This window comes from Puma concolor, chromosome A1, assembly GCF_028749965.1.
Source record: "Puma concolor isolate L17-30 chromosome A1, mPumCon1.1.hap2, whole genome shotgun sequence".
Classification (NCBI taxonomy): domain Eukaryota; kingdom Metazoa; phylum Chordata; class Mammalia; order Carnivora; family Felidae; genus Puma; species Puma concolor.
This window is the reverse complement of record NC_141667.1, coordinates 32,611,249-32,624,987: the sequence shown is the minus strand read 5'-3', so window position 1 is coordinate 32,624,987 and position 13,739 is coordinate 32,611,249. Positions and strand designations below refer to the sequence as shown.

The 13,739-nt window shown below is 36.1% G+C and overlaps 1 pseudogene; it reads left to right on the top strand.

Annotated features, from left to right (window-relative positions):
- Positions 1 to 1,603: 1,603 nt before the first annotated feature.
- LOC112860459 (elongation factor 1-alpha 1 pseudogene) lies at positions 1,604 to 2,712 on the top strand (annotated as a pseudogene).
- Positions 2,713 to 13,739: the final 11,027 nt, after the last annotated feature.

The window sequence follows — 13,739 nt, the reverse complement described above, 5'->3', positions numbered from 1 at the left end:
TGTTTCGTAAGAATTGTGTATGCTCTGAATACATAGTATAAGCCACACCCACATTTTCCAACTTTCCCTCTCTACCTGTTTTTCCCCTGCTCTGCTTTCTGCTACGCCTTTCATTTCATTACTCATTCATTTCTAAAAAAGATGTAGTGACCACTCATTCTTCTGAAAAATTCTGAAACAAAGGAAGATACTATATCCATAAATAGGAAGATTCAATATTGTTAAGATATCAATTTTCCTCAAATTAATCTAGAGATTTAAAACAATGCCAGTCATAATCCATCAGGCTTTTTTAGTGGAAATTGATAATCTGCTTCTAAAATGTACATGGAAATTCAAAGGAACTAGAATAGACAAAACGATCTTCAAAAAGAAGAAAATAAGTATTTACACTATCTTCTTGATAGTGTAATCAAGAATCTATCTTGATTCAAGATCTTGCTTGAAGATCTTGCTAGAAGATCTTGCTTGAAGATCTTGCTTCAAGATCTACCATACGTATGCAGTAACCAAGACAGAATAATTCTGGTGTAAATCAGTGAAACAATAAGGAGCTCGGAAATAGGCCCACCTTATCAGATTGTTCAGTTGTCTACAAAGGCACTAAAACAATGCAATGGGGAAAAGGAAGCCTAAGAATGATGCTGGAAGAATTGAATAATTACATTAGAACACATAAACATAAAAGGTAAACATGTAACAATGTTTTTAGAAGAAAACAGGTTTTTGGGAGTTGGAAGAGAGAAGTTTTATTTTAAGGCCACAATAATCAATAACCATAAAAGAAAAATTATTTTATTTAATAAAATAAAAAATTATTTTTATTTTATTTTATTATAATGCTGAGTAAATTACTCTTCATCAGAATTTTAAAAAACCTTTGTTCATCAAAAGACACAATTAAGAAATTGAATAGGTAAGCAAAATCCCAGGAGAAAAATATTCATGAATTATGTATCTGACAAAGGTCCATATATATTTCTGAAGAGGTAACATACATCATTAGTCATCAGAGAAATAAAAATTAAGATCACAATAAGATGCCACTCCATACCTACCAAAATGTTTGAAATTTAAAAAGACACAACATAAAATGTTTGTGAGTATATTAACCAACTAGAATTCTCAAACCCTGGTAGCTGGAGTGTAAAATGGTACAAAAATCCTAGAAAAACTTTTGGTAGATTCTCATAAAACTAGATGTATACCTTACCCTATAACTCTGCAATTCTGCTCCTAGGTAGTCACCAAATAGAAATTAAAATATATGCTCGTATAAAGACCTAAAACAAATGTTCATAGCACCTTTATTTATGTTAGATTAAAAACTGGAAGCAGCCCAAGTGTCCATGAAAAAAAAAATAGATAATTTATCATGTACTCAGCTTTTTCCCAACAGGTTTGCCACCAGAACACAGGTATCATGAAAACCATCCCTAAACCTAAACCAAAATGGAAAGGAAGACTTTCATATGATCATCATTGTCATTGGACATGTAGATTCAGGCATGTCTACCATTACTGGTCATCTGATCTACAAATGTGGTGGGATTGACAAAGAACTATTGAAAAATTTGAGAAGGAGACTGCTGAGATGGGAAAAGGCTCTTGCAAGTATGCCTGGGTCTGGACAAACTGAAAGCTGAATGTGAATGTGGTATCACCATTGATATCTCCCTGTCGAAATTCAAGACCAGCAAGTATTATGTGACCATCGTTGATGCCCCAAGACACGGAGACTTTATCAAAAATGTGATTACAGGCACATCTCAGGCTGACTGTGCTGTCCTGATTGTTGATGCTGGTGTTGGTGAATTTGAAGCAGGTCTCTCCAAGAATGGACAGCCACCAACTTGTTCACCAACTTGTCCAAGTGACAAGTCCTTGCCCCTCTATGATGTCTCCAAAAGTGGTGGTATTAGTACTGTCCCTGTGGCCCTAATGGAGACTGGTATTCCTAAACCTGGTGTGGTGGTCACCTTTGCTCCAGTCAATGTTACAACTGAAGTAAAGTCTGTTGAAATGCACCATGAAGCTTTGAGTGAGGCTCTTCCTGGGGACAACGTGGGCTTCAATGTCAAGAACGTGTCTGTCAAAGATGTTCATTGTGGCAATGTGGCTGGTGACAGCAAAAATGGCCCACCAATGAAAGCAGTTGGCTTCACAGCTCGGGTAATTATCTTGAACTATCCAGGCCAAATCAGTGCCGGATATGCACCTGTGCTGAATGGTCACACAGCTCACATTGCCTGCAGGTTCGCTGAGCGGAAGGAGAAGATTGTCATTCTGGAAAAAAAGCTGGAAGATGGTCCCAAGCTCTTGAAATCTGGTGATGTTGCCATCGTTTGATATGGTTCCTATGTGTGTTGAGAGCTACTCTGACTATCTTCCTCTGGGCCATTTTGCTCTTTATAACATGAGAAGACAGTTGCTGTGGGTATCATCAAAGCAGTGGGCAATAAGGCAGCTGGAAGTGGCAAGGTCACCAAGTCTGCCCAGAAACTCAGAAGGCTAAATGAATATATTGCCAATACCTGCCGCCCCAGTCTTAATCAGTGATGGAAGAATGGTCTCAGAACTGTTTGTGTCAATTGGCCATTTAAGTTTAATAGTAAAAGACTGGTTAATGATAACAATGCATTGTAAAACCTTCAGAAGGAAAGGGAAATATTTTGGGGACAACTTGTGTGTGTGTGGCAAAAGTCAGTACTTTTTACAGACACAACTTGACCAAATATCTGTCAAAGAATTTTGAGATCCATTAAAACAAAAGTTTAATGAGAAATAAACAAAACAAAAATCAACTATGGTATACTCAGTCAATGGAATACTATTAAGCAACTGTGAACAAATTACTAATACATACAATGTTGATGTGCCTGAAAATTTTTGAGGTATCTGAGTAAAAGATACCTTATACAGAAGTGTACATATTTTATTGTTCGATTTATATGAAGTTCTATAACAGGTAAAACAAATCTCTGGTGGGAAAAATAACCAAAACAGTAGGTGTCTTTGGGGAATATGCAAAAGGTTTGATCAGGAAGGGGCCCAAGAAAACTTTCTCAGAAGATAATGATATTCCTTATCTTGACAAATCTTTGGGTTACATAGATATTCCTGTACAACAAAAGTTATCATATGGTGCACTTAAGATTTGTGCAATTCACTGTATGGCAATTTAAAGTTTATTTATTTGAGAGAGAGAGAGAACACACAAGAGAAAGAGAATGAGCAGGGAGGGGCAGAGATAGAGGGAGAGAGAGAATCCCAAACAGGTTCCATGTTCTGCACAGAGCAGGGTTGACAGTGAGATCATGATCTGAGCCAAAACCAAGAGTCGGACACTCAACCAACTGAGTCACCCAGGTGCCCCGCACTGTATGGCAATTTAAACTAAAAAAAGAAAAAGCTATAAACAAATATGGAACTCTAGTTAAGGACATGCATCCTGAAGTGTTTAGGGGTGAAGGGTACTGATATTGGCAACTTACTTTAAAATGTGTCTGTAATGAGACAGATTGATGAAATGTCAGAGAAATGGATGGTTGGATAGATATGTGACAAAGCAGAGTGAGCAAAACGCTTATTTTATTTTTTAAAAGATTTTTTAAATGTTGATTTCTTTTTGAGAGAGAGAGAGACACACACACACACACACACACACACACAGCATGAGCGGGGGAGGGACAGAAAGAGATGGAGACACAGAATCCACACAGATGGAGACACAGGCTCTGAGCTGTCAGCACACAGCCTGATGTGGGGCTTGAACCACAAACTGTGAGATCATGACTTGAGCCAAAGTCGGACCCATAACCGACTGAGCCACCCAAGTGCCCAAAATGTATATTTTAACATCTAGATTGTGTTCAAGTCAAGCTTCTTATATCTTTGAAATTTTTTGTTAATAAAATATGGGATAAAAGCAGTAAAAAAAAAAAGGAAAGTTAATTTTAAAATTTAGTGATGCTTATACTAAATAAGCTTCTAATTTGAAATTATCTGACTCAATATATTATATGTATTATGAGAAGATAATTTATTAAATGGCAATAAAAAAAGAGAGCCGTGAATGAAAAAACTGTTTGTAAAGTGCTAAAAGAATCCTGAGTGCCATGGGATTGAGTTTGATTTTTTTTTACCCAACATTTTCAGTAAAACACTTGTAACCATGATAGCATATTTGATTTTACCATATAGAATAAGATTCACACTTAAATTAGTATGTAACATTTTTAAATTGAAAGAGACCTTAGCAATCATCTTTTAATCCCTTTGTTTTAAAGATGTGAAAGCTGATGTCCTCAAGGACTGTGAGTTTACTCTAAGTCACACAGCTAGTAAATACCAGCATGCTTACCAAAAACAAGACAAAACAAAACAAAACTGTGAAATCTGATTCATTTCCCTTTGAAGTTCTCTTGTACGAGTGTGAGAATCAGTCAGACCAGCATCTAGACTACCAGGAAGAGGCATCTGTGAGAAGAGAATAATAATGCCTGCTCTGCTACAGGAAATACCAACGCGCTTTGGACTGTTCTTAAGATGGTGAGAAACTTAAATACCACTCGTTATTTTCAATGTATGTGTAATACATCGAGATCTACACTTCAGGTCAGTGGATTTCCAAATGGGACTGATGTACTGGCTGTGATTTAACTCATTATTTCCCATAAAATTTACATCAGTCAGAATGCATAATCCAAGTGACCATGAGAGACAAATACATATGAAAGTAGAGCAAAGTGGAACACATTTAGATAGTTAGAAGGTTCGTTAATCTTCACCATAAATTAAATTCTCCAACTGAAGGAGAATTTACAAGTTTTATTTTTATATACAGACTTCAAAGAGATTTGGAATAAAACAAATGTATTCAAATGCATAAATGTAAGCCATCCTCAAAGTAAAATATTAAATCTGAAGAAATATATTATTTGATAGGAACATAGCAATAAAATATTCAACAAAAACCCAGAGTCTAAAGGATTTTCATTTCATGTGGACTCAAAGTATTCCATTTTCATTATTTTTATTTTTTTTAATTAATTTATTTAGAGAGAGAAAGCGTGAGTTGGGGAGGGGCAGAGAGAGAGGGAAAGAGAGAGAACCCCAAGCAGGTTCCACACTGCCAGCATGGAGCCTGATGTGGGGCTCAAACCCATGAACCAAGAGATCATGACCTGAGCCAAAGTCAGATGCTTAACTGACTGAGCCATCCAGGCGCCCCCCAAAGTATTCCATTTTTAAAATGCTAACTTTTAAATATATATTGGCATAACCTTTACTGCATCTTGCCCCTACAGAGAAGACTAAAAAAGAAAATATGCTCAATAATTAGTTTCCTCATAATAAAATTCCCAGAAGAGCATTATAAAAAAATAAATGTCAAGATAGCCATGGATATATAAGAATCTTCTGGGAACTCTGTGGAACACTATTTATTAATATATAGATAAGTACTTTTTAATTTATCTATTCAATGGCTGAATGAGTAGAAAAAATAATAAATGTCCATAGAGTTTTACAATTTTCAGGATATTTTATTTCCTTTTTTTTTTAACTTTTATTTATTTTTGAGAGACAGAGAGGCAGAGCATGAATGGAGAGGAGCAGAGAGGGAGACACAGAATCTGAAGCAGGCTCCAGGCTCTGAGCTGTCAGCACAGAGCCTGAAGCAGGGCTCGAGCCCACGAACTGTGAAATCATGACCTGAGCCGAAGTAGGATGCTTAACCGATTGAGCCACCCAGGCGCCCTTTGTTTTCTTTATCTGATATGATCTTCATAGTATCAAACTGTGCAATATCAAAAGTTGGAGTGGATATTAATATCCTTATTTCACCTGTTAAGCAGTTGAGGCTCAAATATTAGTCTAAAAAATAGCAATGTGCTATTAATGAAATCAGATGATGGAAAAATATATAGTAATTTGTCAGGTTCTCAGAGTAAATAAATATCAAAGACATGTCTAAAACATGCTTTCAAGCTAGTGTTTTTTCCACTGAAACGTCTATCTAAATTTATCACTTAAGTGCTATCACATCAAGTCATCTTTTTATTTTTGAAAAATCTATTAGTTCCATCAAAGCATCATAAATCTGTTTCCATGTTTTCCTAATATGCTTGACAAAATGACATATAAACATAGAATTCCAGAATAGGGCACGATAAGTCAGTATACTCAAATTGATGGTAGTAAGAATGAAATGGTAAGCACAACTTGGCCTTTCTTGCTCTTTCTTTCTCCTTTCTTTCCTTTCTTCTATCAATTTTTATCTATGTATCATCTATCTGTCTGTCTATCTATCTATCTATCTATCTATCTATCTATCATCTACCTATCTATACTTTTAAGTACATCAGAATATACTTTTGTGAAAATTAATAAAAAGAAACCTCCTTTAGAAAGGATTCAGGAGGCAAGCAAGGGAGATCTCGTGCCCTACTACTCATCATCAATTGCAGACCCAGCAGGAAGAGACATGCCTTGCAAGCCCATACTACTTGAGCCCCTACTTTACCATCCCAGCAGGAGGAAGAAAGTTTTCCTCTTCCTCAACAACAGGTAGCAGCCTAACCAATGAGAGTCATAACTCAGCCAATGAAAAGCCACTATACTTCAAATTCCCAGTTACTCCCAAAGACTTTTTGTTTATGACCGCACTCCCTAGTTCCCTCTTTCCTCTATAAAACAGTCGTCCTCTCCTGTATCTTACTGGTTTTGCAGTAGCTTGCTTCTCCCAGATTGCAATTTTCTTCTATTCCCAAATAAACCCATTGTCTTGTTTTGCTGGCATAATAGCTGGCAGTTTTATTCATGAGGTTAACTCTATTAATTATTTAATAATCTCTAAATAGTTCTTTCCATGCTGGAACATAATTATTTTTTAATTCTGTGTTGGCTATTTTATAAGGAGAGGTACCTAAATCACATGGCTTCACATGGGATTAGGAGAGCTGCAGAATGGAAAAAGACAATTAGGAAAGAAAATAAGTGGGTAGACTTTGAAGGACACCACACCTTTTGAGTTCATCCATAATTACAAGGTGTTATGTTTCAAACTCTACTCTGAATCTGGGAACCCAAAGAATAGAATGCTGATTGAATGATGGCTTTAGCCTAAGTGACAAGTTTAAATTTTATTCTCCAGGCATTATGAAGCCTTTGAGTGTTCAAATTTGTTTTGATTTGGTTTTAGTTTTGGTCTAATGGGAGAAATAGGGTAATCCATTTCAGATTTTTATAAAATAAAGTATAGGGTTCATAAGAAAGAAAAGCTGAAAACATGGTACCCGATTAGAAAACCAATAGAGCAGTCAACACAAGAGAATTTAGGGCCTGAGTTGAAGGAGTAACAGTGGATTTAGAGAAGGGACAGAATCAATAATACTTAGGAAGTAGAATCAATAGGATATGGTGAATGAACAGATGTTTAAATTAAGGAAAGAGAGGGGTCAAAGATGCCTCTAAAATTCCTCTTTGGAAAATGACAATTCCAATCAAGCAAACATTGGAAGAAATGTTTTATTTGTTTGTTTGTTTGGCCTTTTTTTTTTTTTTTTTTTTGTCAAGGCAGTATGTGTTGAAGAAAAGTGATTCAAATTAAGTTTGGAAAATGTCACTTATCTACTCTCCTCAGATAAATTGCAAACACTGTCAGGATTCTGCGTGGAGTATAGTAGATGGTGGTTACTGAGGGGGGCAGCAAGGGATTTGCCTTGACACATACCATATCAAGAGAAGGTAGGACTACAGAACTACTAACTCTAAAATGGGTAAATCCGAGTACTTTGGGTTTCATCAGTGAATAATGGAAGTTGTTTTTTGTTTTGTTTTTTACTTTTATATTCAAAATTGATAGGCATGAGTCTCTATGTACTTGTACTATGTACTTAATCTGTGTGCTGTATGGTCCTCAGTCCCAGAAGCCCAAAAGTAGCACAAAGAAGGCAAGAAAACACTTTCTTCCACTTTAGATCTTCAAAATTTCTGGATCTGTGGGGATGAGCAGAATAGTGATGCTGTCACTTTCTTGTAATTATGTGTACTTAAGTGCCTTTGAACCCAGTGAACTTAGCCCTGTAAGACAAGCAGTCAAAACACCCCCCTTCATACTTCAGTCAAAGGATGAAAACCGCCAGTTATATTAATTTATACATTTGTTTGGGAATAAAACTTTCTTCCATTTTCCAGAGGCATCTAAACCCAGGCTTCTCCTCACCTAGAGCATCAGAATGGTAGCTTCCAAATAAACTCAACAACCCAAGCCAGGATGTAACACTCTCTTTGTTGTCAACATGGCATCCAAGGCAGCCATCTCCCCCTCCGTACCAGTGGCCCCAGCCCCCTTACACTTTCACTTCATCTTCACATTCACCCAGTGTGGTCTGTACATAAAAGAGGAAAATTGCAATTGTTTAGACCCTGCAACTCCCTTCCTGATCCCCTAACTCAAGCATAGGCTCATTACTTTGCTAATTTTTGAGCTTTTACTGAAATTCCCATAGAGAAATTGAGAAAAGACTTACTTGTTTGTTCTATGATATCTTGGTATCTATGAAATTTCATATTTAAAAAATTGTTTCAGTGTTTGGGGCAAGGGAGATTCCAAAAATGCTGTCTCAATTTTTTTCCCAGAGGAGGACTCAACCCTTTAAATTGTTGGTTAGAATTTGTGGTTTTGCTTTTTTTAAACATCTGCTGCCTACTGTGGCTGTAGCAATCAAATGTTCATTCCATTTTATCATTCATTTGTTAGTTAAATCAGCAGAATCTGTCTCTGTTTAATAACCACCCGAAGTGGAAATGAATTAGTCCTATAATTTAAATAGTGAACAAAAAATACACAGCTAATGAACATTTTTTTGGAGTCAGTTATTTTTTTCTATGCTAGAAAAAAATGATGTGGAAAATGTTCCTATCAGGAGTATCTCAATGAGTATTCTTACAGTATTCTTGAGAATTCAGGAAACATGCTTGCCCATCAGGCAACAGAATTAAATGGATAGTAAATTGTTTGGGTTTCCTCATAGACTCAGAAGCAGTTCCAAGGACCCAGGAATTTTCTATTGCAATTCTCTGATTAATAGATCATATAAATACTAAACATGAAAGGGCATTGTGTAGATAAATCAATTTAATTGAAATTATTTTAGTAATTAACCAACCTCGTTTCTTCCAATTACTCTTCAACAAACTCCTTGTCCAGGCAAACACAAATTGAGTTTCTGGAATTCTGCAAGTACTTTTCTTTAGAAACTTTTCAAATTACCCATGAAAAAACTGAAGAAATCTATTTTGTTAAGACTGTCTTGCTTCATTCTTTAAATTGAGCCTAAACATTTTAAAGAAATAAAAGTATCCTCTTACTGAGCTTGAGTTTTTCCATTCTGTTTTTAAAAAGTAATGGCTAAGTTAAGTAGAAAACTACATTATCATTAATATTGGAAACCAGATATAATTTAATAATTCTTACATGGCATGGTTATTGTTTGAAAGAAATTTCAAACTTATTAAAATGACATAATCTGAATGACTAATGTTATTACATTTTGTTGCTGAGGAAATACATGAAGTACTCTCAGCTGTGATTAGAAATTTTAATAATTTCTTATCTGAATAATAAGTGATGGAAAGAATAACTAAATTAAATGACAAACATGCAGGACACTTTCTAAATTAATAGAAAGTGAAAATAATTTCTTATTGTTGCATTTGCTCTCAAAGGACTTTGTGGTTTCTTGTTTTGACTGTTTTAGATTTTGCCAATCTACACTGTTGTTTTTTTTTTCTTAAGTTTGTTTGTTTATTTATTTATTTAAGAGAGAGAGAAAGAGAGAGAGAGAGACAGAGCATGAGCAGGGGAGGGGCAGAGAGAAAGGGAGAAAGAGAGAATCCCAAGCTGGCTCTACGTGGTCAGTGTGGAGCCCAATGTGGGGCTCAAACTCATGAACCATGAGATCGTGGCCTGAGCTGAAACCAAGAGCCTGATGCTTAACTGATTGAGCCATGCAGGTGCCCCTGCACTCTGTTTTATGGTCACCAGTTTTCCATCTTCAACGAAATTAGAAAATGTGAAAATTACTTTAATCTGGTTATTAAAATGGTAGATTATAATTCACTTAAAGTGAAGTTTATGAATGAATTGCTCAGGTAAGATATGCCATCACTTCCAGTGGTGTAGGCGCTCCTCTGTGCCAGCTGATACTGGTGTGTATTAGGAGGGTTAACCCAAGTGTGCACAACAGATTGACGTGAGGAGCCACCGAAGGCAACAAGATTGGTTAAGAAGCGATCTCAGTGCAGGCCATCAGTTATGGTATGAGTAAGTCACAGGAATAAAAAGCAGAGCATAAGGAATACAGTCAATGACACTGTAATGGCGATGTATGGGGACAGATAGTAGCCACACTTATGGTGAACGTGGCATAACGTATAAACCTGTCAAATCATGACACTGTACCCTGAAACTAATGTCACATCGTGTGTCAGCTATACTCAAATAAAATCTATGTAGAGAAGTAATCTGAAAAGTTCAAGTGAGAGGTAATTATGTCTGCATTGATGGTGCAAATGGAAAGGAATGACACGTGAGAGATTTGGAATAGTATTATAAAAGGATATCGGACTGTGCGTAAAAGAAAAGTTTTTTAAAAGAGACAATTTTTTAGAAAGTATAAAGGCAGGATGAGCAGAGATATTATTCGTAGGTGAACATTCAGAGAAAAATGCTGATACATGACTGGAAGAGCAAAGATTAGTTCAATTCTACGTTTAAGTTCAGTGTGAGGTCCTCACTGTATGATACAGGTAAAGCTATTCCATAAGCAAATGATAGTAGAAACAGAGAGAGAGCATAGGACAAAAGTTAGCACAAGTGCTGAAATTTAGTCATCTGCATCAGTACTTTTTATGTTTTCATACAGATATGAATCGTCTAGGACTTCAAAAATGTACCCTTTGTCCTAGTACATTTCAGGTGGGGCACGAGAGTCTGTATTTCTTTTTTTATTATTATTCTTATTTTTTTTTAATTTTTTTTCAACGTTTTTTATTTATTTTTGGGACAGAGAGAGACAGAGCATGAACGGGGGAGGGGCAGAGAGAGAGGGAGACACAGAATTGGAAACAGGCTCCAGGCTCTGAGCCATCAGCCCAGAGCCCGACGCGGGGCTCGAACTCCCGGACCGCGAGATCGTGACCTGGCTGAAGTCGGACGCTTAACCGACTGCGCCACCCAGGTGCCATTATTATTCTTATTTTTAAGAGAGAGAGAGACAGAGACAGAGGCTGAGTGGAAGATGGGCAAAGAGAGAGGGAGACAGAATCCAAAGCAGGCTCCAGGCTCTGAGCTGTCAGCACAGAGCCCGTCGCGGGGTTCGAACTCACAAACCGTGAGATCATGACCTGAGCCAAAGTCAGACGCTTAACTGACTGAGCCACCCACCCAGGCACCCTGAGATTCTGTATTTCTAACGAGCATCCAGTAATGCCCAAACTACTGGTCTGATGACCACACTTTGGACAGTGAAGTACATTTTTTCTCCAATGTCACTACTCCTTGGAATCTCAAAGAAATTTTAAAACAAACAAAAACGACTCCTGTTTCCCAGCCCCAGAAAAATCTAACTGCGTTGGTTGGAAGTACTGCATTTTAACTCCTAAGGCAATACGAATATGCCACAAGGTTTGAGAACCTTGTCAAGGTGGTAGTTTGAAAGAGTGAAAAATAAAAACAATCCCCATTTAGACAGGTGTAGGGAAAAGTAAGACCATAAGGAAAAAAAGCAACCGGAAAGATGCAAGGATAACTAGATGGGTTTTTGTATTTTGTAAGTCAAATCAGAACTCAGTGAAATCACTTCTGACTTCTGACTCCAGAATATAGAAGAATAAACTTTTGATGCTCTAAGTCACTAAATTTGTGGTGATTTGTCTCAGCAGTCATAGGAAACAAATGCACCTATGAATTAGATATAGTTATTGTTTTAGTTCAGGCTGTTCCAATAGAATACCATTGACTGAATGGCTTAACCAGTGAACATTCATGTCTTACTCTGCTGGAGCCTGCAAAGTCCAATATTAAGGTGCTAGCTGATTAGGTTCCTGGTGAGAACCCTCTTCCTGGTTTTCAGAGGGCTGAGGATGGAGAGAGAAAGAGCAAGTTAGCTAGCTCTCTGGCATCTTCTTTTAAGGGCATTAATGCCATCATAGGGACGCTACCCTTATTACCTAATGACCTCCTTAAGGTCTCATCTCCAAATACCATCACACTGGGGAGTTTCAATGTATGAATTTTGTGATGGACACATACATGAAGTTCATAGCAGTTAATATCCTGATTTTACAGATGAAGAATCTCAAATACAGAGAAAGTAACTAATTTGCCCAAAGTCACATAACTTCCAAATTATAGGACTTGAACCCTAACAGCCTGATTCTGGAACCGTCAAAATCAACAATAAGTAGGCTTACAAAGGAGCCTTCCCACCATTTTATCCATCCAATTCTAGTCTGTTTCATATTAAAAGGTTGCTGAGACTTTCTTTTCAATTATGTCTTGTGATTTTTCAGCATAATGCTTAACACTAAATGACCTAAGCTAAAATTGAGAATATTATTTCAGGCATAAAATTTCTTCATTCAGAAAATATTAACATCTGCTTATGAAATTCACAAGCATTATACTAGTACCAAACTAAGAGATTTTGATAGTCTTACATAGAACAAACTCCAGTTCCTCGATAAACAAAACTTAATTCACTAGAATTTAGTCTGCATCAAAATCAGAGGATTAGAACCTCAGGGTTCAGCAGGAATGTTTATCTCCTCTCAAAGTAACCATAAAAACAGTGATTCTCAATAGTTTGTGTAGGAATGTAAAAGTTTATTCCCATTAATTGAATTTCAGAGAATAACTAAGTTGCACACACTTTACCAAAAATATTCTAAGCAAAAAGAGTAGTACATACACATGGGCAAAATTCAAACAGTGTGGAAAGGTATACAATGAAAAATGAGATCCATGTGTGCCATATTTTCTTCCATAATTAAATTAACTGTTTCCATATTGGAGGGTGATCATATAATTTATTCCCTAACCAGCATATTTTTAAGAGTGACAAGTGCTAAACAGACAGAAAACCAGTGAGGGGGCAGGTAAAAACCAGGACCTAACTGGGTTAATTGGTGAAAATTGAAGATATTTTCAGGTTTTTCCAATAGCTAAAAATGCTGACATAAGGTTTATTGCATCTTAACGTTCTTTTGTAAGAATGACTACTGAATGAATCACTAAAAATATGTCAAAATCTGTGTGGATTTTGGTTTTGTCAGATATCAGATTACTCTCTAAATACACAACACCACTTTATTCTTCCACCAACAAAGTATGAGAGCCTTGTTATCCCACCATCTTTCCTATAAGAAATAATACCACACATTATTTTTTGACAATATATTTATATATTTAATAAATCACTTCTCTGATTTGTTTTGTATGCCTTTAGTTTACAAATGCACAAAATTTATTTGTGCATTTGTATATTTTCTGATATTTATTCAAATCCTTTGCCCATGTTTCTATTATTTTTCTATATGTATATGTGTGTGTATACATATAAAATATCTGTATATATGTCATATGTATAATAGTATGTATAATATTTCTATTCTAATATTTCTATATGTATAAATAATATACATAATGTACTACATATAATATTTCTATTCTA